General features: G+C 48.5%; 1 long non-coding RNA gene across 2 annotated transcripts; it reads right to left on the minus strand.

Moving 5' to 3' along the window:
- Positions 1 to 12,330: 12,330 nt before the first annotated feature.
- Positions 12,331 to 22,189, minus strand: LOC142358870 (uncharacterized). Of its 2 annotated transcripts, none has more exons than XR_012761913.1 (5): positions 22,101 to 22,189; positions 17,065 to 17,179; positions 14,080 to 16,951; positions 13,667 to 13,759; positions 12,331 to 12,893 (listed from the first exon to the last, which is right to left on the minus strand). It is a non-coding gene; the product is annotated as an uncharacterized LOC142358870 (long non-coding RNA). The 2 variants fall into 2 exon arrangements; XR_012761914.1 differs by having other exon boundaries at positions 12,331 to 12,929.
- Positions 22,190 to 23,197: the final 1,008 nt, after the last annotated feature.

Genomic DNA, 23,197 nt, shown 5'->3' on the forward strand with positions numbered 1-23,197 from the left:
GGGGAAATGGACTTAATCCATGGCCTGAGCAAAATCCAGGCTGGGATGTAACTACCACAGAAGGACTTCAAGCATCTCAAACTGCTGTTCAACAATTAGTTGAAGCAGTTTGGCAAACTGGAGAATGAGTCACAAATTGGACCAAAGTAATGGAATGTTGGCAAAAATGTTACTAATAGGAACCACTTCCATGCAAGATGTGCAAAATCCCTCCCTCTTTAATGGCTGCACTTTAATTTGCACCCAAAAGTCAGCTCTATCCCAGCTGAAACCAGGACAACATAGTATGTTCTGCAAAGCCCCCAGTCACATTCAATTCTACTCCATAATAATCAGGAAAAACATAACATTTATCAGCCATAAGCAAAAAGCATGCAAACATTGAAAGAAAGTGAAAAAATATTTTTTTAAAGTTACACAAGCTACTTGAATAATGTAAACACTGAGAGCTACAAGACACTCGCTGTCATCTAATCATGTCTCATTTAATATTCTGACTTTGAAAATCTAACAGAATCATCATATTTAGCTGTTCACTCAATGAGATCCACTGCCAATCCTAATAGTTAACAAGTCCACAAACCTCGCTGCTTCTCTTTTTTGTACTTTACCATCTCTTTGTTTGTATATCCCGTGCTTCGTATAACATCCTCCAAAAACATCTCTTTAACTTCAAAAGGTCTTCCTTGTACTGAAAGCACAAATAATTAATAAAATATTAGATATTCCCCAGCTTCATTTATAATCTTAAGAAAAGCATTTTTGAAGACACAAAAAGTGAATTAAACATTATTAGGGCCTGATTTAAGGAATTACTGCTTTCCTTGAAAAGTCTTGTAAGACTATCTTCATTGGAGTTCATTTTCTTAAAATTACTGGGCCACTAAACAACACTTCAAAAGTGAAATGCCAGCTGGGTACATTGTTTCTCATTAACCTCTTCAATTCTATTGAGTGTTACAGCAAGAGATGCTCATAAGATTCACAGTTATTAATTGCAATTTTATCAAAATGAGAAAAAGATAGTAGCTATTTTTGTTTAGGGTTCCAAAAAAGAATTCACTGTGTAAACCTGCCACCTGGATTACAAAATATAACAGCAATTAATACAGCTTTAGTGCAAGATCCCACAAGCAGATTCCCACCTTTACATTAAACCACTTTTCTTCCATGAGAAGTATACCAGGAGATGGACTTCTCTCAACTTTCGCAATCACTTCAGCCAGATTTGGCTTTTTTTACTGAATACTTGCTGATAAGTGAGACACTCCAATGGTATTTATCTCCTAAATAATTTACCCTGAATTCTTTTTGAATATCACTGTTTTATAGACCTTATTTATGGACATTAAAGGAGGGTTTTTTTCACAGGAAGTATTAAAATTTCAAGATTTTAATTTCTGGTACCTTAGCAGACATTTGCCATAGCTGAGGTTAAATCACCTAGGACATTTCTTCAGAAAGAGCAAGCTACATTTCACGTACTTTTAGAAGCTGTCATGGAGGAAGTCTTCCAACACTGATCACAAACTCTGTGTACTACAGGAACCCACCCACAAAATGTTGGTTTCTGTGGTCAGGATTTTGTCAGCTGTATTGCTGAAGGAGGATCAAGTCTTTTTCACAGCATTAACAGACAAAGTATCTAAACTCTCTTCTTTTAATTCTTAAATTCTCAAATTCTCAAAAGTGGAAAATAGAAAGTATCTTTTCAATTGTGATTAGCCTATGAAGACGAGTATATGATCATGGTATAACCACTGAGGTGAACAGGAGAAAGAGACTGTCATCAGCATTTCCTGAATAAACATATTGATCGAAACAAACAGGAAGCTACATGCAGAGTAAATTGGAAAGCTATGCAACAGTTACAGGCGAGGTTTCTCCCCTCCAAAAAAAAAAATCTGGAAAACATTGAAATTGCATGTAATTTCCAGATTCCTGCCTCCAACAAGTTGCAAGCCTTACTTTTCTAGGCAGAAATTAGGGACTAAGAACTAAACACTTCTATCTGTAAAAAAATAGATGTCTTATCAGGAACATTCACTGAAATCAACTGACAACTTCTAGAGAAGATACTAAAGAGAGTGATCCAACCCATGTCCTGGGACTGTCGAGTTTCTTAAAAAAAAGCTGACATACAGACAGACTACTTGACTGTTCTGAAAAGACAGCATTTCTCTTAAAAGCATCTTTTGAAAATATATTCTACTCGGATGTCATTGTTGGAAAGGAAGAGGACTGCAAGGTGCCAGAGTAGGTCAGTCATGCAGAGAACTTGCAAGCCAGGAGCGTGACGGGGCGAGGGAGAAAGCATCTCCCATGCATCTCTGTTTTACCTCTACTAACGATCAGTCCAAATGAAATTACAACAGCGATAACGATAACTTTTCTTTGCATCTGAATGTAACCTAACCGCAGATTACTGAGTCTGAACATAAACTAATATAAACTGCCATGTCTTTTCTCAGTGTTTACCTAGATGAACAGTTAGTAACTTCCTTTAAAATAAAGAATCATGTGATTAAAACATGAATACCCAGTTTGCCTAGGACTGTAATACTGAAGTGACCAGCTGCAGTTATCTGTGTTTTATCTGGTAACCAGTAGCAAACTTGGTGACGCCTGAAGAGCTAGAACCTACCAGAACGAATTAATGTATATCATGCTCTTGTAAATCCTAGGGCCAGGTCATCCCTGAACTTACAGAACTCCTTGCGATAAAAACACTCTGAAGCAGATGCAAATAGTTAAGATACCACAAAAACCTCCACATACCAACATGGCCGCCCGGCAGCCCCGGGCCTACAGCTCCCAGCATGCCCCGGGAACAAATATGGCCACCCCACAGCCCCGGGCCCCAGGCCTACAGCTCCCGGCATGCCCCGGGAACCAATACGGCCACCACACTGCCCCGGGCCCCAGGCCTACATCTCCCAGCATGCCCTGGGGGCCCCTTCCTGCTGTCTGACCCTGCCCGGACACCGTCCCCAGCCCGGCCCCGCCCCCCGCAGATCCATGGCCACCTCCCCGCGGCTGCCCCGGCCCCGACCCCGGCGCCCCGGGGGAGCGGGGAGGAGGAACAGGAGGAGAGAGGGGCAGAGGGACGGCAGGGCACGGCAGGGCGATGGGGTGGCCGCAGAGGGACGGCAGACGGACGGGGAGAATGGGGGGGCTGGGCAGGGAGCGAAGGAAGGAGAAGGTGGAGCTGAAGGGTCGCGAAGGAGCGGGAAAGGAGACCCTGGCTCTGCCGGGAACAAGGTGTGAGCCCAGCTCCAGCGACAGCGCTGCTTCCAGGCAGTCTGGGTGGATTGCGGAGAAAGGAAAAACCTAGAGGCCGGAGTTCCTTTTCCTGTGAGCTCACAGGGCACCCGCAGCCACCGCGCCCTCATATCTCCCCTCCTGGGCATCGCCGCCTTTCCCGAGCTGCTCCTCTCTCCCGCCGTCCCAGGCATTCCTGTGATGTTGGCAGGAACGCGTTCCTTGTCGGGTGCTTTGCTGAGATTGCTGGGTACCAGGGAGGGGACAAAGAGCGGTCACTGGTGTTACGTGGGGCTGCTTTGGCCTCCCCTCTGTTTGCTTGTTCTTGTCTGTGTTGGTTGCTTTGTGGCCATGTTGCACAAGAAGTTAAATGATCAAATTAGAGGAAGTTTCTGATAATCTGATGCACTCAAGGGTCTTTTTTCTCTGGTTGTTGATGACACGAGACAACTTATATTGAATATCCGATGAAAATAAAGCAGCTGGGGACATACAGATGATTAGAGGCCACGCTCTTGTTTCAGCCTCCCTGCAGCACACTGTGCTCACTTGTAACTGGAATGACTTTAACCCTGAACAGCAATCTGCCCCCGCCCAAATCCACGTGAACGAGGAGAAGGGCCATGAAATACGATAAAGAATCTTATCCTTCAGTTGTTTCGATCATGTTGCAACATTGGTCTCTACGCAGAGCTGGTGAGGGTCTCCGGGGGCCTCCTGGGCATTCCAGCCCAGACCCTTTGTTGAGAACCCTATCAACAAGTTGTGAACTGTATCAAGTTGTGAACTGTATCAACAAATCTCAAGAACGTTGGGAGGTGCAAAGCAAGGAGGGGAGGGAGATGTTTATTTCAAAATAAAATGGATTCCACCCATTGACATCAATCCTGTTGTTGTCCCAAAAGCGGGATCGTTTACCTGCTGTGCGGTACGCCAGCATACACACCGAGCCGAGGCTTTGCCTTATTGAGCATTGGCGCAGGTCTGGGTGCTGGGTGGTCATTCCACAGAGCCAGCATACCGCTTAGCAGAGGCACAAGGACTACATGCTCTTACAAAAAAACCCCCACGGAATTGCTTGTTACATTCCCGTTGGTTCATCACCTTACAGCTTATCTTAGAGGTTTGCTCCTTCCTTCCTTAACTGCGCGTGCTCACACGCTGGGGGGGTGCAGCCTTTTTGGTTCTGAATGGAGTTGGTGGTCGCGACCTCCCTCTGCCGCCTTTACCTTTCTCCAGTTACCCTAGATTTTTGTGAACTTTGTGCTTCATCGGCAGTCATCCAGCTTTCGGCGCCCTCTGGAATGGATGTTCCTCTTCTGTCGTCCCATAGCTCCTCTTCAAAGCCGTAATCGTTAGGAAGGCACGCATTGTTTATACAAAGTAGTCAGGCCTAAATTAAACAATGTCACTATGACCTAAGCATTATTATGATATAAATTTTTCTGCCCGATATCACAGTCATCAGCAAGTCAGTTAAATGTGTATTTCCACCCAGTCTGGAGAGAATTAACCTGAAGTGAGACAGAAGACACGACACAGAACCTTTGGAGGCTGTTTCACATCTCCTGGATTGTCCCTGCCTGGGTGTCCTGAGAAGCTGCACATCAATGCGATCTGGATGAGGCGCCACTGTGGGTGCCATCGACCCCTGCCATTCTCATGGCCCTTTTTCTGCCAGTCCCGAGTCTTCCATGCTCAGATGTTTCCCTTCATGCTTGGTCATACCACTCACCGAACCACAAAACCATTCCAACTAGAAGAAGGTCTGGAAGGATGAGGACTCTTGTGCAACCACTGGCTCAGGGCAGGGTCAACAGTGAACATAGACCTGGCTGCTCAGGGCTGTGGCCACTCAGCTCTTGAAGGCTGACCTCATGCTGAGGGATCCCACCTCCTCTTTGGGCAACCCTCTCCAGTGCCTCATGATCCTCCCACGGATTTTGGTTTTGACTCCTTATCTCCAGCCTGAACTTCTCTCGTTTCAGGAGGTGCCACCGTCTGTCACCCTCCCTCCAGGCAGTGCTGGCAAGAGCCTGTCCCCATCCCCTTAACACCTCCCCCCCAGGCACTGGGCTGTGCTGTGAGGTGCCCTGACCCCTCCTCTGCTCTGTGCTGAACCAGCCCCATCCCCACAGAGCCTCCTTGCCTCCCCTGAGCCCTCTGGTTTGTCAGCCTGTCTGCAGGACCCCAAATGGGTCCTAGTGCCCAGAGGAGGCCTGGTGGGTGCTGAGCAGAGGGGATCACCCTTGTGACCTCTGATTAGGGGAGAGAGATGGGAGAAGACCTGCCAGAGTGAGCCAAGCACTGCCTTTGATGCCCCACAGGAGGAAGCAGGGGAGCCCCGAGGGCTGGCCAGCAGTGCTGGGGTGTGGGGAGACCCGTGGGACTTTGTCCTGCAGCCCCCCAGGGAGGCATGAGGTGTTACCCAGTGAACCCTCTGGCCATATGTGCCTGGAGACATCTGCCCCGGGCAGAGCGACCTGACGGGAAGACATGGCCAAAGCCTCGGTGCCTGGCGGGAAACACCAATGCCAAGCCCAGGACAAGAGGTGAGAGGACGGAGTGGGCCGTGGCATCACTGTGGCCCCAGCACACGCGTCGGGGGTGGCGATGGCCTATTCGGATGTCCTTGAGTGACGGGTTCCGATATCACCGGGTCCCTGAAGGATGGGTTCTGTTGTCAACGATGGATGGGCTGCAATGTCACCTAGTGATGGATTGTGACCAGGAGCCCCTTGCTGCCTATACCCCGGCACCGAGCCCCACCTGGCTGGCTCGTGCCTGCACTCCAGCCGAGCAGTTCACAAGGCTGGAGTGTTGAGCACCGCTTTGGTGCTGGTGTCCTGCTCGGGCAGCTCTGCTTTCCGTGCCTGACACCAGAACCCCTCAAAGATTACTCCCGTCCTGCCAGCCTCAGGCAGCTGGGGCACCCAGGAGCTGCGCTCGCAGCAGCAGAGGTGAGCTGAGGGGGAAACCTCACCCTGGGCAGCTGGGAGGGTTTCCTTCTTGAGGGACCTGGCCACTTCTTCCACCCCTCCCTGGGCCAGCCAGTGACCGTGACCTCTTTTCCTTTTCCAGCATGACACCAGCTGCTGCATTGCCCGGTGCCCACGGGAGGGAGCATTGTCATCTCCAGCTCCCCCAGCCCACCGCAGCGGGTGGACAGCATGGCCACAGAGGTGAGGGACCGCTGCCCAGTGTGTCTGGACAGCTGGGATGATGCTGCCTATGTGATGCTGTGCCTCCACCGCTTCTGTTACCAATGCATCCTGCGGTGGGCAGAGAGCAAGCCCGAGTGCCCCCTCTGCAAGAGGGGGATCCAGTCCATCTTACATTTGGTGCGGGCGGATGACGACTTTGAAGAGGTCGTTGTCAGACCATCTGGACTGGCATCAGCTGGCACCCGGTAGGCAGGAGGAGCGCCGTGGGACCCAGACACCCAGAGTCCCCCTCGCCCTGTCAGACCCCAGACAGCAGCGGTGGAGTTGGTGCCCAGGGCTGCAGTGGACGGCCTCCAGCCTGGCACCTGGGCGGACCTCTTCGATGAGCACCTGGCTCTCCTCCAGCGCTTTCCGCCCTGGCTGCAACAGCAGCTGGGGCAGATCTTCGTGGAGGAGCCTTCAACAGCAGCCATGCTGGAGGACCTCATCGTGTCCGTCCTGGGCCTCTTCGGGCTGGATGCAGAGGTCCTGGTCCGGCTGCTGGAGGTCAGCCTGCAGCATCACGCAGTGGCATTCGTGCAACACCTCATCGATGTCGCCATGCAGCACTGCAGCCGGGAGGCCCATCGTCTGCTGGGCCTGGAGGACGGCCCCACTGCTGAGGGGCGGGAGGGCAGCCCCATGGCGGGCCCCTTGTCCTGCTGCCTCCCGAAGGGGGTCTCTTGCCCCCGGCCCGGCCCCCTCTGACAGCCTAGCAGCAGCCCACGAAGAGGAGCACCCCAGCACCTCCAATGCTGCTCTTCGCGGGGGTCCCAGCAGCCCCCCGAATGCCTCCGTTCCCACCCACGGGGAGAAGGAGGGGCCACACGAGGGGCCGGGGGAGGCCGTGGCAGGGCCCTCCTCTCCCAGCCGGGGCAGGGACTGCTGCCCTGCAGGGCCACAGCAAGCCCCGAAGAGGAGGGCCAGCAGCTCCTAGGACCCCTCCCGGCCCCCCAAGAGGCCACCGCACTGGCAGCACTAGAGCCAGGCCCAGGGGTTGTCAAAACCAGGGCCAGGCCAGCAGCTCGGGCATGTGCCGGCCCGCAAGTCCATCACTAGGCTCTTCCTAGTCTAGATCCAGGCACACGTCACCAGCCAAGGGGTCTCCAGGGCCAGCCCGTGCCCCACCGCTCATCTCCCCAACCCTGTTCTCCTCCCCACCGCACCCTCTGCCCCCACGGCCCGGGGCTCTACTATCCTACCAGCCTGCGCTGCCGGCTGCAGCCTCACGACGGCGGCGCCCAAATCCCTCCTCCTGCACGGAGTCACGGCTTGGGGCTGCTCTCGGCATCACCCCAGGCTCCTACCCTGCCGAGGCAGGAGCCCCAGCAAGTTCAGCCAGTGGAAGTGCAAAGTCCTGCACTTGGGGAGGGACAATGCCAGGCTCCAGCACAGGCGGCGGGCTGCCTGGCTTGAAAGGAGCTTGGCAGAAGAAGCCCTACAGGTCCTGGTGGGCACCAAGCTGACCGGGAGCCAACAACGTGCCCTTGCCACAAGGAACACTAACCCTGTCCTGGGCTGCATCAGGAGGAGTGAGGTGAGGAAGGTGAGCCTTCCCCTCCACTTGGCACTGGTGATGCCACAGCTGGAGCACTGCGCCCGCTTCTGGGTTCCCCAGTAGGAGAGACATGCACGTACTGGAGAGAGCCCAGCAAATGGCTGTTAAGATCATTAGGGCACTGGAGCATCTCTCCTCTGAGGAAAGGCTGAGTGAGCTGGGACTGTTTAGCCTGGGGACAAGGAGGCTCAGAGGGAATCTCATCAACACAAAGAAAAGGCCTGAAGGGAGGCTGCAGAGTAGACGCAGCCAAGCTCTCTCCGGTGGTGCCCAGTGACAAGACAAGGGATACTGACGAGCAGTCTGGAAATGATCCTGCAGCAGCGGCTCTAGCTGTCTCTCGCTGCAGCAGGCGGCCCTGACAGGATGACATCCCGAGGTTCCTTCCAACCTCAACCTTCCTGGGACTCTCTGTGAAAGTACTTGAGCTGTGTATAGAATCCATTCTGATAACTTCATTTTCTTTCCCTGCATTAAAGAATCACAGAATCACAGAATGGTAGGGGTTGGAAGGGACCTCTGTTGGTCATCTAGTCCAACCCTCCTGCCAGAGCAGGGTCACCTACAGCAGGCTGAACAGGATCTTGTCCAGGCGGGTCTTGAATATCTCCAGAGAAGGAGACTCCACCACCTCCCTGGGCAGCCTGTTCCAGTGCTCCATCACCCTCAGAGGGAAGAAGTTCTTCCTCATGTTCAGACGGAACTTCCTCTGCTTCAGTTTGTGCCCATTGCCCCTTGTCCTGTCACTGGGCACCACTGAAAAGAGTCTGGCCCCATCCTCCTGACACCCACCCTTCGATCTTTGTAAGAATTTATTAGGTCCCCTCGCAGCCTTCTCTTCTTCAGGCCGAACAAGCCCAGCTCCCTCAGCTCTCCTCATAGGAAAGATGTTCCAGTCCCCTCACCATCCTCATAGCCCTCTGCTGGACTCTCTCCAGTAGCTCTCCATCTTTCTTGAAGTGGGGAGCCCAGAACTGGACAGACTAGATGAGGCCTCACTAGGGCAGCGCAGAGAGGAAGGAGAACCTCCCTCAACCTGCTGGCCACACTCCTCCTAATGCACCCCAGGATCCCATTAGATTTCTTGGCAGCCAAGGCACACTGCTGGCTCATGGTTAACCTGTCGTCCACCAGGACACCCAGGTCCCTCTCCACACAGCTGCTCTCCAGCAGGCCCACCCCAAGCCTGTACTGGTGCATGGGGTTGTTCCTCCCCAGGTGCAGGACCCTGCACTTGCCCTTGTTGCACCTCATCAGGTTCCTCTCTGCCCAACTCTCCAGCCTGACGAGGTCACGCTGAATGGCAGCACAGCCTTCTGGTGTATCTACCACACCTCCCAGTTTGGTGTCATCAGCAAACTTGCTGAGGGTACATTCTAACTCTTCATCCAGGTTGTTGATGAAGAAGTTAAACAAGACTGGGCCCAGTACTGACCCCTGGGGGACACCACTAGTTACCAGCCTCCAACTAGACTCAGCGCCGCTGACGACAACCCTCTGAGTTCTGCCATGCAGCCAGTTCTTAATCCACCCCACCGACCACTCATCCAGCCCACACTTCCTGAGCTTCCCTAGGAGGATATTATGGGAGACTGTGTCGAAAGCCTTGCTGAAGTTGAGATAGACAACATCCACTGCTCTCCCTTCGTCTACCGAGCCAGTCATGCCTTCGTAGAAAGCTATCAGATTGGTCAGGCATGATTTCCCCTTGGTGAATCCATGCTGACTGCTCCTGATAACCTTCTTTTCTTCCACTTGCTTGTTGATGACCTCCAGGATAAGCTGCTCCACCACCTTTCCCAGGATGGAGGTGACGCTGACCGGCCTGTAGTTCCCTGGGTCCTCCTTCTTGCCCTTTTTGAAGATTGGAGTGACACTGGCCTTTCTCCAGTCCTTGGGCACCTCTCCTGTCCTCCAGGAGCTCTCAAAGATGATAGAGAGTGGCTCAGCAATGACATCCGCCAGCTCCCTCAGCACTCGTGGGTGCATTCCATCGGGGCCCATGGATTTGTGGACGTCCAGATTGCTTAAGCGATCCCTCACACAGTCCTCCTCGACCAAAGGAAAGTCGTCCTCTTTGTAGGCTTCTTCTCTTACCTCCGGGGCCTGGGATTCCTGAGGGCCAGTCTTAGCACTGAAGACTGAAGCAAAGAAGGCATTCAGTAGATCTGCCTTCTCCGCATCCTCCGTCACCAGGACACCCGCCTCATTCAGCGGCGGCCCCACATTGTCCCTAGCCTTCTTTTTGCTGCTGATGTAGTTGAAGAAGCCCTTCTTGTTGTTTTTGACATCCCTTGCCAGCTTCAATTCCAGGTGGGCTTTGGCCTTCCTTGTCGCATCCCTGCATGCTCTGACCACATTCCTGTACTCTTCTCAAGTGGCCTGTCCCTCTTTCCACATTCCATCGACCTTTCTTTTCCACCTGAAAGAAAGAAAGTAGTACAATTCTGCTCTGCTGGCACTTATTAGCCATCCTCAGCACACACACCAGGACAGATGGCACAGGTGCAGTTTCTGCTACGAAGTCAATGGACTGAAATCTAGGACTGCTAGGAAAGACTCAGAACCATTACGCTATGATTTTTGCCTGTCAAGTCGCCGGGGTGTTCAAACAGCACAGCTGCATTTTCAGCTGCTCTGTACGCAGCAGCTGCTACTCCAGCTCCTGAGAGCCACCCCAGTGTGGGAAGTGTGGCACAGGTCTCTCTCTTCTCAGTAGTTGCTGAGTCTGTACCAGGATGTCTGAACTGGATGGACAGTTTCGGAAAATGCTGAGGGCCTTCCTGGTCACACTTGTACCACGAGGCATTCCTCTACCATCCATCCCCAGCAGGGGAAGAGCTGAGGGACTGAAGAGGCTGAAGCTGTAGGAATGGAAGATTTTGACAGCTCAGCACACCAAGCACAATCTTAATCTTATCACTGCCGTCTCTTTTGTACATCTTTACTTCATGTTGCCTAAGAAAAACACCTCCTCTTTAAACAAAGATATTTACAAACTGCCCTATGAGCTTAAATAGTTCGCCGAATTACATCTTGTTGTATCTTACTGGAAGATTCCATGACAGACTTGCTGCTGGCCAAGGCCAAGCACATCAGTGATGGTGCTAGCGCCTCTGTGACAATGTATTTAAGATGGGGGAAAACAAAACATGCAGCAGGAGAGAGGAGTGAGATGATGTGAGAGCAACAACTCTGCAGACACCAAGGTCAGTGAAGATGCAGGGCGAGCAGCTGCTCCAGGCACTGGAGAAGAGAGTTTTCACCTGCAGCCCGTGATGAAAACCATCGTGAGGCAGACTGTCCCCCTGCAGCCCATGGAGGTCTACGGTGGAGCAGATCTCCACCTGCAGCCCACACCAGAGCAGGTGAATGTGCCCAAAGGGGGCTGTGACCATGTGGAGAGCCCGTGCTGGAGCAGGGTCCTGGCAGGAGCTCTGGCCCCATGCAGAGAGAGGAGCCCATGCTGGAGCAGGTTTGCTGGCAGGGCTTGTGACCCCGTGGGGGACCCACGCTGGAGCAGCCTGTTCCTGAAGGACTGCACCCCCTGCAAAGGACCCACGCTGGGGCAGTTTGGGAAGAACTGCGGTCTGTGGGAAGGACTCCTGTTGGAGAAGCTTGTGGAGGACTGTCTCCCATGAGAGGGACCCCATGCTGGAGCAGGGGCAGACTGGGAGAAGTCCTTCCCTGAGGAGGAAGGAGCGGCAGAGACAGCGTGTGATGAACTGACCGCAACCCCATTCCCCATCCCCCTGTGCTGCTCAGGGGGGGGAGGGAGAGAATTCAGGAGTGAAGCTGAGCCCGGGAAGAAGGGAGGGGTGGGGGGAAGGTGTTTTTAAGATTTGTTTTTTATTTCTCATTACCCTGCTCTGACTTGATTGGTAATAAATTAAACTAATTTCCCCAAGTCGACTCTGTTTTGCCCATGATGGTAGTTGGTGAGTGATCTCTCCCTGTCCCTACCTCAGCCCATGAGCCCTTCGTTGTATTTTCTCTCCCCTCTGCAGTTGAGGAGGGAGAGTGATAAAGCGGCTTTGGTGGGCACCTGGTCTCCAGCCAGGCTAAAACATGACAATAGAATACAACGTAACATAGAATACGGTCCAAAATGTCAGAAAGGGTAGAAAGTTCCCCAGAACTTCCAGATATGAAGGCCAAAGCTAGGTGGGGGTCAGAGGTATGCACTTGCTTTCCAGTCACTGCTTTTTCCCCAAAAAGGCAGATTTCTTAATTCAAGTGATGATGATTTATCCATAAAATAAAAACAAAAGATATCTTAATTCAAGTGATGATGATTTATCCATAAAATTAAAAAAAAAAAGTTTCATAACACAAAGACCTCCTTCAACATTAGTCATTATATGACTTTCATTCACCTCGAACCAGGACAAGCCAGTCAACAACAGAATTTGAATCCGAAAGTACCACATGTTCTGTAAAAGTGGATCATTATTTAAATTACCATTTTTGTACAGTGATAGTTAACTTTCTCTTTTTTCCTAGTCTGATCCTTAGCAACATTATTCAGCCTTCAGGTCAAGATATCAAATGCCGTTTACAGCATCACTCAATACTGACATAGTTAATGAAGACTTTGATTAAAAACATAATACACAAGTGCCACTTCCTAAAAAGGAGAAATACACATTTCTATGAACTTTTGTAAGTAATATGAGCAATAAGCTTTAAAACATGCCACGATCCTTAATAGAAATTGTAAAAATAAGCAGAAATTCATAAACAAGAAGCCAAAATCAAATATCAAGAGCACATGTTATTTAAGTAACCATGGTAACAAAAGCAAAACATTCATACCTGCACCTGGAGCGACTGCCAACTTTCTTTCGGCTAGGCCCGTTTTAGCAAAGAGGCTAAAAACCAGAATGTAAACGAGTCCTTACTATAATCTATAAGAAAGAAACTTTGCAAAATACATAATCATGACTGTTCATTTATTACACTTCCTTTATAAAGAATAAATCACTTAAAAAACATTTGTTTATGAAAATCTTTAAATAGATTTGACTGATCTGCCTTTAGTAAAAGATCCCACTACTCCCATCAAGGCAACTCTGTACCAAGTAAGCAATTACAGAGACTTCTTTGAAAAATGTGAAATACTAACAGAAAAAGACTGTTATTATTTAACATTTTAAAACGGGGTAGAATTCTAATAATCAGAATTCTGTATCTGATTATTATGAATTCTCTAGCTGACAGAATATCCTCTAAGGGTCAAACAGCTTTATACACCATATGTTACTGGCAACCGTTCAGGACCTAGTTTCCACTTACTTTCCATCAAATGGCTTTACAGTTCTGACAGCTGGACAGGTCAAGGTTCCTCTTTTTAAGCGCTGTTGTCACTTTGCTTGCTAAACTGTCTGGCAATATTGATAAAATGAAGGTCATAACAATAAAATAAAACATGTAACAACAACAATCCAGCTGTCAGTGCTCAGTTCTCCGAAATGAAGCACTAGCCAGTACCTAGACAGGTTTCTGCTAAATCCCTTTAAAACAACTGCTTGTAAACAACATCAAATACAAAATAAGTCTGGTAAGATTGTTGCCCAAACAAGGATTAGGCAAGCTGCCTGCAACACTAACAATCATACATTCTGTGAACAGGATTCAGACCTACCTGCTACTCTCCTACCACAGGCTAACGCAAGTTCTGGGCCACCACCTAATGCATTGCCACCTATTGCAACAACAGCAGGTACAGGCAGATTAGCTGAAAAAGAAAGCACCAATTAACATCGGCCTCATAAAGAACATCTCTGAAACACCATTTCATTACTTTTTGTTCAAAGTACAATCATGCTATGCGAAAAAAGTCTCATAAAACAAAGCGGCACTAAAAACTGATTGCTTGGCAATCCTTTGGCAAAAAAAATGACCCTCCCTCTAATCATGCAGTGGCTGAATAGGTCTGCAAGCCTTTTTCTTTAGCTTCTGCTCACTTTTGACAAAAATCTGAACAGTAAGCTACGAAAACATATGTAGCAGAGCTAGGCAAACAACACAACAGGAGTACTTAAAAACGGCACCTACCCAAACAGTCCCAGCTGAAAGACAGATGTCTCAGCATAATCATCGGTGATGCCAGCACAGCTGGAAGCTCTCTGTGTCTTCATATTCCCAGACGTGGTATGGCCACCACTATTGCCCCTGTTCCGCCGTAAAGCCGCAGCCAACAGCTTAATGGAATGTGGGAAAGTTTTCGGTCGGAGAAAGAGATGCACATGCTGCCAGTACACACGACAGGTAGCAGGGCTCCAGAGGCCTGTGTGACCATGCCACGGTTTATATTGAATTTATCATCAGTGTTCTGTCATTCTAACATTCAGCTTAAGGCACTGCTCTTCAGCTCCAACAAGTTTAAGTTCTCTTCCTCACCACGAACTCGAAGAAGTTTGAGGAAAAATATATTTTTCACTTGAGAAATCAACTTGTACGTTATAGCTTTCATTATATTTAACATAACATTTACCACAAGCTGTCAGTAATTTTAAACTATACTCCAGCAATATTTCAGTAGGATATTTTTGCTGCAAAAGTTTCGAAGATAGTCAAAAGCAATTCATTTCTCTACCATCTCCAACGGGGGAAGAGCCAAGGGACCACATTCGTGGTTTCAGACAACCTACTCCATAGTCATGTTCTCTCCTTTACAGCATCTCCAATCTTTTCCTCCAGTCAGGACCACAGACCAATCCTTCCATAAAGTGCAAGTGCACCATACAACCGGCCCAGGCTTACATCTTCCAAATGAGTAAATAAAATTAAAAAATCAGTATGTGAACAGAACAAAGTCTGTAAGCTTAAATAATCTAATCTAATTAAATAATGTCGGATATTAGTTATCCAAAAGAATAAATTGTATGGAGAAAAGGAATGCCCTACAGATACTACTACAAACTGAACACCATATTTATGCTTCAGAAAACATTCATACAAAAATACAACATATTTCTTACAAAAAAATAAAAAGTACAGAAACAGGAACGCAGCCAACCCATGTGTCTTTAGCAACCGTTTCCAAAAGCTGTTCAGCTTGCATTTTTGAGTGTCAGAAGGAAAAGGCTTGGTCCATATGATCGAAATTATTAGCCAACAGTGTATCTGCCTTCCTGTATTCATGTAATCTTCCCTATTTCTTCAACCACTTAGGCAGCCAGTGACATATAGTGTCCTTTTCCAGCATTTACATTCTATAACAAGAATGTCCCCTGAGGATTATATGACTACGCTTAAAAAATGTGTTAATCAGACTAATAAGGCTTTTGTACCTGCTGCAGAGAATATATGACAATGTGAGATAAATGCTATGGAAATGGTTGCTGTATACTGAATGCATTGTATTTAGGAGTATACAGAAACATCACTGAGCTCCTTCGATTACACTGAAACAGTCGTTTCAACAGATTAGTCCGTCTGTTCAGTATAACTCTATGTCTTCCTGCTTATGGTCCTTTTAGGCATATAAACTAGCAGAGCGTAACTGACTTCTTTCTCTTTTAACAATTAACTCTCAGTACAGTCAGCAAACACCCTGTGTTCCGGGATACAATATCCGACTCCCTTTCACTCACATGCTAGAAGAGAGCAGTGAAGCTGAGGAACTGCAGAGCAGGAAACCTGGGACACCCAGGAGACCTTTAGAAAGGAGTCTTTAGCTGTATGTCTAGGCATGCAGTCACCCGTGAAACACTGCGCGAGCGGAGCCTCAACAGAACATCTGCTCGGATAAAGTGAACACACTCCCGTCACCCATGCAGCCTTCCTCTGAGTGACACACAGAGGCAGAAAGGATCTGACCGAATACTGGACACTAGTCAAAATAGAAAATCAAAAAGTTTCACATTCAAGTGTGAAAAGGGCGAACCTAAATTAATCCTGAAACAACTCCGAAGACCAAAACTCTTTCATGAAGCCTGCTTTAGTCTTTTGTACTGTGAGTTCTCACTTACACACCATGGCTACACTTGGCAACAGAAGTAATACAAGAATGCTATAACCAGCCTGTTATTTATTGACTTTACCTCTGATCTTGCCTAAAAGAAAACTAGGGCTGAGCCTAGTCTTATGTCATCATTCCTTTTACTCATTTTTGCCTAAGTTTATGCCTATGTGTCTATCGGTTCAGTTTATAAACTTTGCCATTTAGACTTTCCCCAGAGCTAAGTTTACTGGTTCAAGCTGTAGTGCTTCTTGCACGCTTGTACATGTGCCAAAGAAAAATTAGCAAGCGTTTCCAAGTCCTAGTTGAGGAGAACTCAACAGCCATGAGTTCTTCTGTTGGTGCTCTTGGCCAGTAAATAACAACATTCTAAGAAGGCCAGAAAGTCAATGAGGGAGCCACATGAAGTGAAACACAAGGTGTTTCTTTTGTAGTTTCATTCGTTTTTTCCCTGAAATACCTGATAAGCCTTTGACACCGCACGAGTGAAGTCCACAGTAACTAAATACAAGTGCAGAATCCCAGATTGGGCTCTTGTTATAAAAAGTTAGCATTCAATGTTTTCATAGGAAACTGAAATACAACCAGAAGTTAATTCATGCATTTTGTTAATGATTTCACAACTTTCAAGCTGTCATTCATTCTGACATGTAAGTAAAACATAAATTCTACCTTTCGTTATCTTCAACGTAACTCGACATTAAGTCCCGTAGCAAAAATGGAGCTATGTGAGCATCGCAATAGGGAACATAAAACAGAACTTAACTTTATTCAATGTGAAGACAAAAATGTACAATATCCATCCGTACAGGAATACTCAATACCAATATTTGCAAATAAAGATTTCTTCTTTTATTTTAAGGAAACAGATAACTCTCATGAAGATTTTCAATTATTCTAGTGTAAGTAATATCACGGTCTTTGCACTCTCTCTCAGAAGCGGTATCATCAAAATTCATAAGTCTGTGGGGGAAAAAGAATGTGATTTTCTTCAAAAAAAAACCACACCCAGATTTAAAGTGGAAAAATATTAGCATTTTAAAAGTGACTAATGCATTTTAGAAATGTGCACTTACCAATTCTGCATCCGCCATGTCGCACTCGCGTAACTAGAAAGGGTTAGCAGACAACATCCACCTAAACAAAGGCTGGGATGGTGCTTACAGATGCCTATGGTCTGACTGAGTATTGCTAATAAAAAAAATATAGAACATGAGACAAATAGTCACATCTTCAAATAGAAGTAAATATGAAGATTATACTTGGCTTCAGAAAGTATGTTATCAGGTGCATAAATATAGCCATCAAACCAAATATTTTTTCCAAGCACTATCAGTTGACGTGACAGTACACTAACAGAAACAAGCAGCTCTCAGAAACAAAAAACACATTAGACAAATACTCTTAATTATGATGTACCGTTTATGTGTATAGCCTGATGAGATTGTCAGTGGCCTCATGAACAAACCACAATTTGGGTGAAAGTCGAAGCAGTCTGTTCCTATATGCTAATTTCAGTGTACCCGTCTTAACAACAGCCCTTGCATTTTATTAACTTTATGGTTCTGATCCTAGAAACATGCTTACACATGTTACAAGCAACGTTACACGCATGAGACTTCCCTCTGAATATTATTCATCTCGGGCTTTCAGTCAAGCCAGTGTTCCTGCACAACAGCAAAGCTGTACATTTGGAACAAGGAAAGAGAAGAGTTTATTTTAAGCCCTGATGGTTTTTTGAGAACACTTAGAAATTTGGAGTTTTATTAGTGCTGACCAAGACAGGTCAGCAGGGATAGCACAGGCTCAAGGACTCTGTAACCAAAGGGAGGAAAAAAAAAATCTCTACAGCTGAACTCTTCTTAGAAAAAAAGCTCCTGAACTTCCTAACGTTTCAGCTGAGCTCTCTTAAATGTGCTTCACTACACAGCCATTTTTATGTGTTAGGAACACCATATCATTTCCAGACTAAAAACTAAGCAGAAAAAAAGGACAAAACAAAAGGAACACAAAAAGAGAGAAACAACTCACAACAATGCAAATACTTACTTAGCCCTGTAATTACTGGGCCATTTCCAGTGGGACTTTGACCACCTGCCCCTAGCCCTGCTCTGCCTATGCCTGGAGAGAAACTGTTGCTTCCAGGGATGGGAATGAATTCTGCTCCTCCTGGGCCATGGCCATTGCCACCAGGAAGGAACTCGTTTCCTCCTGTCCCACCACCTCTGGAACAACCTCCGGCAGCAGTGCCAACCACACAAAGTCGGTGGTGTTCTTCTATTACACAGGAACACACAGAGAAGCATAATGTAAATCAACCCTTCAGAGTCCGCTTGTAAGGCAGATACAGATCTTTGTCTGCCACAAAACCCACAACACCAGCTCCTCGTTTCTTTGATGTTATGTGTTCCCTCTCCCACTCCTAATCTCAGGCAGACCTGATCTGGAAGTTAATTGAAAAAGAAAACAAAAAAAAGTAACACGAACTCTCAAAATTGCTTTCCCCTGTTCAACTCATGTAACGACTAAAATGTTTAAGAAGTTGTAGTAAAAAAAACCCCTAAACAAACCCCAAAATATCCCAAAACACATCCACTAATTCTCTGAGGTGACCAGCACCCACGCATTCTGCATTTGGTTTACTGCAGGATCACATATTTGCAGTGACACCAGCCTTGCATCAATCCAAATCTTAAAGTCTGCTCAAGCTAACAGGAAAGAAATACGGATGATACAAAGCAATGTCAATAGAAACGAAATACAAATCTATCAATAGCCTACTACCGCAAAACCTGAGACATTTCATGTAACAGCTGCAACATCAGTAAATTCATTTAATTGTTTCTTCCTTGGTGTAGATGTATCTGACTGAAGAAATGCTGTGCAGCCTGCTCTGCTCGGTAGACTGAATGTACAACAATATTGTTAGTAGTGCCATATGAAAACTACTCTACATAAATATGTCAGTGTTCATTACATTCTAGTTCCTTCAAGGACACATTCTAGATCTTTTATCATCACACTCCTGAAAGCTGACTAGGAGAACAGCTCAATGAATTTGGAAAGACATGGGACTATGCACATCCTGATATTTTGGTTAAAAGCAAATATTTATCTTAAACTGTGAAAAGTAACGTAACTTGTATTCATACAAGGTTTACATTCTTCACTCTTCTTCCTAGTAAAGGAGACATGATACTGCCAGAGTACAGAAATTATACTCCAATACTAGGAATGTCTCAGAGCACAAGAACTTTCAGACACATCTTCATTTCAAGGAAGGACACTCTGTGGCATAAGGGCCTGCCTTGGCAAACTAGGGCATGTGATTTGTGCGCAATTGGTTTGGGGACCTGACTTTAGAAACCAGACTCTAAAACACACCCAAAATCCATAGAAATTTTGATCCTGTTGGAGATGATAGGTTCTCAGTACTCCTGAGGATAGCCACAACACATTTCAGGTTTGGCACTCCTCAGTGAACCTGGGTAACAAAAGCTGGCTACGTTCTGCAAAAAATTATCCATGTGAAATCACCTGTAGGTCTTGTGGTGCTACTGGCTTACATCATCAATCTGTAATTCTGACATCTCTTTAGAATTCCCATCCCCTTCCCAACATGACAACCCAGTGCTTCGAGATGTCTGAAATAAGAACCACCACAGGAAATCTAGAAAAGACACTATTCTTAGCAACTGTCAATGTTTTTTACACATGGTATGCAGGTTTTTTTACTTAATTCCTCAGAATAGTTTATGCCATATATTTTGCATGTGCCGCTGCACAAAAGAAATTACCACATGTGAAAATGAGCATACATCTCTTTTTATAATATAGAAACAAGCTTGAAATAAATTGTCCTGTAAAAGCTGCAATCTACTGAAATCTAATATTTGGTTTGGTTTATTATCTGCTCCAGCCAAACTAGCGGCACCTCAGCATACACTACTCGGTGCCTTCGCAGTTTGCATATGTGCCTTACATTGGTCTCCAAAGCACAAATTAACCTATGTGAGATGGAACTCAAAATACCAAGTAAGGATAAATGTTTGCTCCTTTAGAACCACAGAGAGCTTAGCTTTTGGTTTCATCAGATGCGGGTTAGAGAAACAAATATACTTCGCACTTCCCATGTTTGCCTAGACAACAGGGTAGTATTAATTGCTTTATTCCTAACAAGGTCCAGATCTCAGGCAGGAGTTCTCAGGCTACAATGCAGTTGACACAGAGGGATCCCCTCTCTCCACAAAGATGGCTGCACTGGCAATCATCATCGGAGGAGGATGTTATGGAACACGAGTGACTTAGCACATAGTGAGGTCCTGCAATGGGGCAGGGACAGCTAGATGGTTGGGACAGAAGTTCTGCTGCTGCTGTGTATAAATTGCCCTAGTAGCCTTGAGAGTTCTAAAAGCCTGCAGGGTGGAATACCTGCCAATACAGCGGGAGCCATCTGCGGATGTGACATAACTCCGCATGCAGACGCAGAAATAACTTCCCACTCTGTTGGAGCATTCGCTGCCTTCACAAGCTCCTGGATGCTGCTGCATTCATCAACACCTACCCGAAAAGGTGTTGGAAGGACATAGGATAATTAGCAGAGCATTGAACACATTGTATTAAAAAGAGGAACAGACAGCTTTTCTGAAATGAAGCTGTTACTCAACTCCAACTGAGCAGTCCGGGATTTCCTCCTAATCACATACACTCAGTGCCATCTCAAGGAAGTATACAACAGCTACAAGGCAATCTATAAAAATCTGACTACTAAAACCAGCACGCACTTGAAAACTGAGAGTTTCTCCTTCATCTTTACTCTGTTTGGCACAGGTACCTGCTACTTCAAAGGTGGTAATCTTAATTACAAGAACACAACACCTGATCTTCTACCAAAGGAAACCAAATTCCAAACTAGCTGGTCAGACAGTACAAAGTCCATGGCAGTAATGAGTAGGCAGAGTTTGTAGCTCTGGTAATTGAAAAACAGAGGAAGGAAGTAGTTAGCCCCTTCTGCAAAGCTGCAGGACACAGACCATCCTTCTCAACTTGTCCAAGAATGACAGGGACATGGGAAGGGTTCCAGCCCCATGCTGCTAAAGTTTGAGGTGCGCCTTCCTGTACTATGATGGCAGTAGAAATTCACGACTAGCTGCTCTGAGCTCACAGTTTGGAGCTGAAAGTCAATAGCACCGTGTCAGGGCTACACAGACCAGCAGAACGCAAGGTGGCAAGAGCATCCTGGTGTTAAATACCCAGAACCAGCGCTGTCAGCTAGACACTTTTCTGCTCAAAAAGAGCAAAGAAATCAGTGATCTGGGGGTCTGGCACAGATAGCCAGCAACAACTAGTCCCAATTTCTAGGTGGACTTCTATAGCTAGGGCTCTGTAACAGCTTCACTGCAAACATGCAATCAATTGTGTTTGGATTCAAGGACTTTCCTGTATAATCATCATCCCTCCCTCCTCTCTCCATAGCCAGTTTGGACCTGTGAGCTGGTCACTGTCCCTTTCTGCTAGAACACACAAAGCCAGTCCTTGTCTTGCAAAAGTCTCAAAAAGAGTTCGTAACTCATAAGATGAGAACCTCCGACACGCTTTCCTGACATTACATGGTGTTTTTATATTTTAGCAATCACCTCTGCACAGCACAACCACAACGTACAGCGTGTGTGAAGGTTTTATGAAGATCACACAGAAAAGGAAATTTTCAGGGCAGTGAGAACGCACACCCGCTGGTTGTCCCACCCCACCCCCCACCTCCCCAGCACTCAGAACCCCTTCTACTACCCCGGCCCGCACTCTGGAAAACAAAAACACAGCACATCCCAGCTCCAGACCCAACTCTCCGCCGGCTTTCCCTGCACCTCAGGGAGTGTCGTGGCTCGGCCCCTGCCGGCAGCTCGGCCCCACACGGCCTCTCGCTCCCTCCCCCCGCCGGGACGGGGCAGAGGAGCCGAAGGGCTCAAGGGAGAAAACCCCGGGGCTGACGCCCTCCGTGCTGCTGCCGGGCCCCTCCCGCCCGGCCGGGCGGCGCTGACACCCCAGGCCTAGCGAACCCCCGTTCCCAGTCCCTGGGACTGCGGCCCCGCCTGGCCCCCCCCGCCCCGGCCACCTGCCGCTCCCGCCGGGCCGCCAGCTCCTCCTTCCCCTCGGTCACGAACGGCCCGGGCACCTCCCGTCGCCTCACGGCCCCGCCGCCCCCTCCCTCGCCCCGCTGCCCCCTCCCTCGCCCCGCCGGCACTGCGCCTGCGCCGCCCCGCCCGCGCCCTGCGCGGCGGGAAACGGAGCCCGGCGGTGCTCGCCCGCCTGCAGCGCGCCCCCGCCCGGCCGGCCCTGCCTCCGTCAGGACAGCTGCCTGCTCGGGGCCCGGGCTCCCCGCCTCGGGGTCCGGCCGCGGAACCGGGGCTGGGCTGCACCCAGCTGCAGGCCCGGTGCCCGCCCGAGCCGCCCGAGCGCTCTGCTCCTCAGCTGGGCAGGGGAGAGAACCGGCAGCGACAGGGCCCTGGGCCCAGATTGGGGGGGGAGCAGGCACCCCTCACTCTCTCGGGCAGCACGGACGGGGCCTGGGGAAATTGGTTTATTACCAGTGAAATCCGACCGGGGTGAGGAGAAAGGAAACAGAAATGCCAACGCACCTTCCTCGCACGCCTGCCTTCCTCCCGGGCTCAAGTTCGCTCCTGATCTTCCTCTGCCTCCTCCCCCCGAGCTGCACAGGGGAGTGGGGGCTGCGGTCAACTCACCCCATGCTGTCTCTGCCGCTCCTTCCTCCTCACACTTCTCCCGTCCCCCAGCGTGAGTCCCGCCCACAGGCTGCAGTCCTTCAGGAAGGGGCTGCTCCAGGGTCGGGGGCCACCAGCCCTGCCAGCAAAGCTGCTCCGGTGTGGGCTCATCTCTCTCTACGGGCCCACAGCTCCAGCCAGGAGCCTGCTCCAGCGTGCGCTCTCCACAGGGTCACAGCCCCTTTTGGGCACATCCTCCTGCTCCGGTGTTGGGTCCTCCACGGGCTGCGGGTGGCGATCTGCTCCACCACGGACGTTCATGGGCTGCAGGGGCACAGCCTGCCTCGCCATGGTCTTCTCCACCGGCTGCATGGGAATCTGTGAAAGGCTGAGCGAGTTGGGGCTATTCAGCCTGGAGAACAGAAGGCTCTGGGGAGGCCTTAGAGCAGCCTGCCAGTACCCGAAGGGGCCTACAAGAAAGCTGCAGGGG

The sequence above is a fragment of the Opisthocomus hoazin genome, chromosome Z (assembly GCF_030867145.1).
Source record: "Opisthocomus hoazin isolate bOpiHoa1 chromosome Z, bOpiHoa1.hap1, whole genome shotgun sequence".
NCBI lineage: Eukaryota > Metazoa > Chordata > Aves > Opisthocomiformes > Opisthocomidae > Opisthocomus > Opisthocomus hoazin.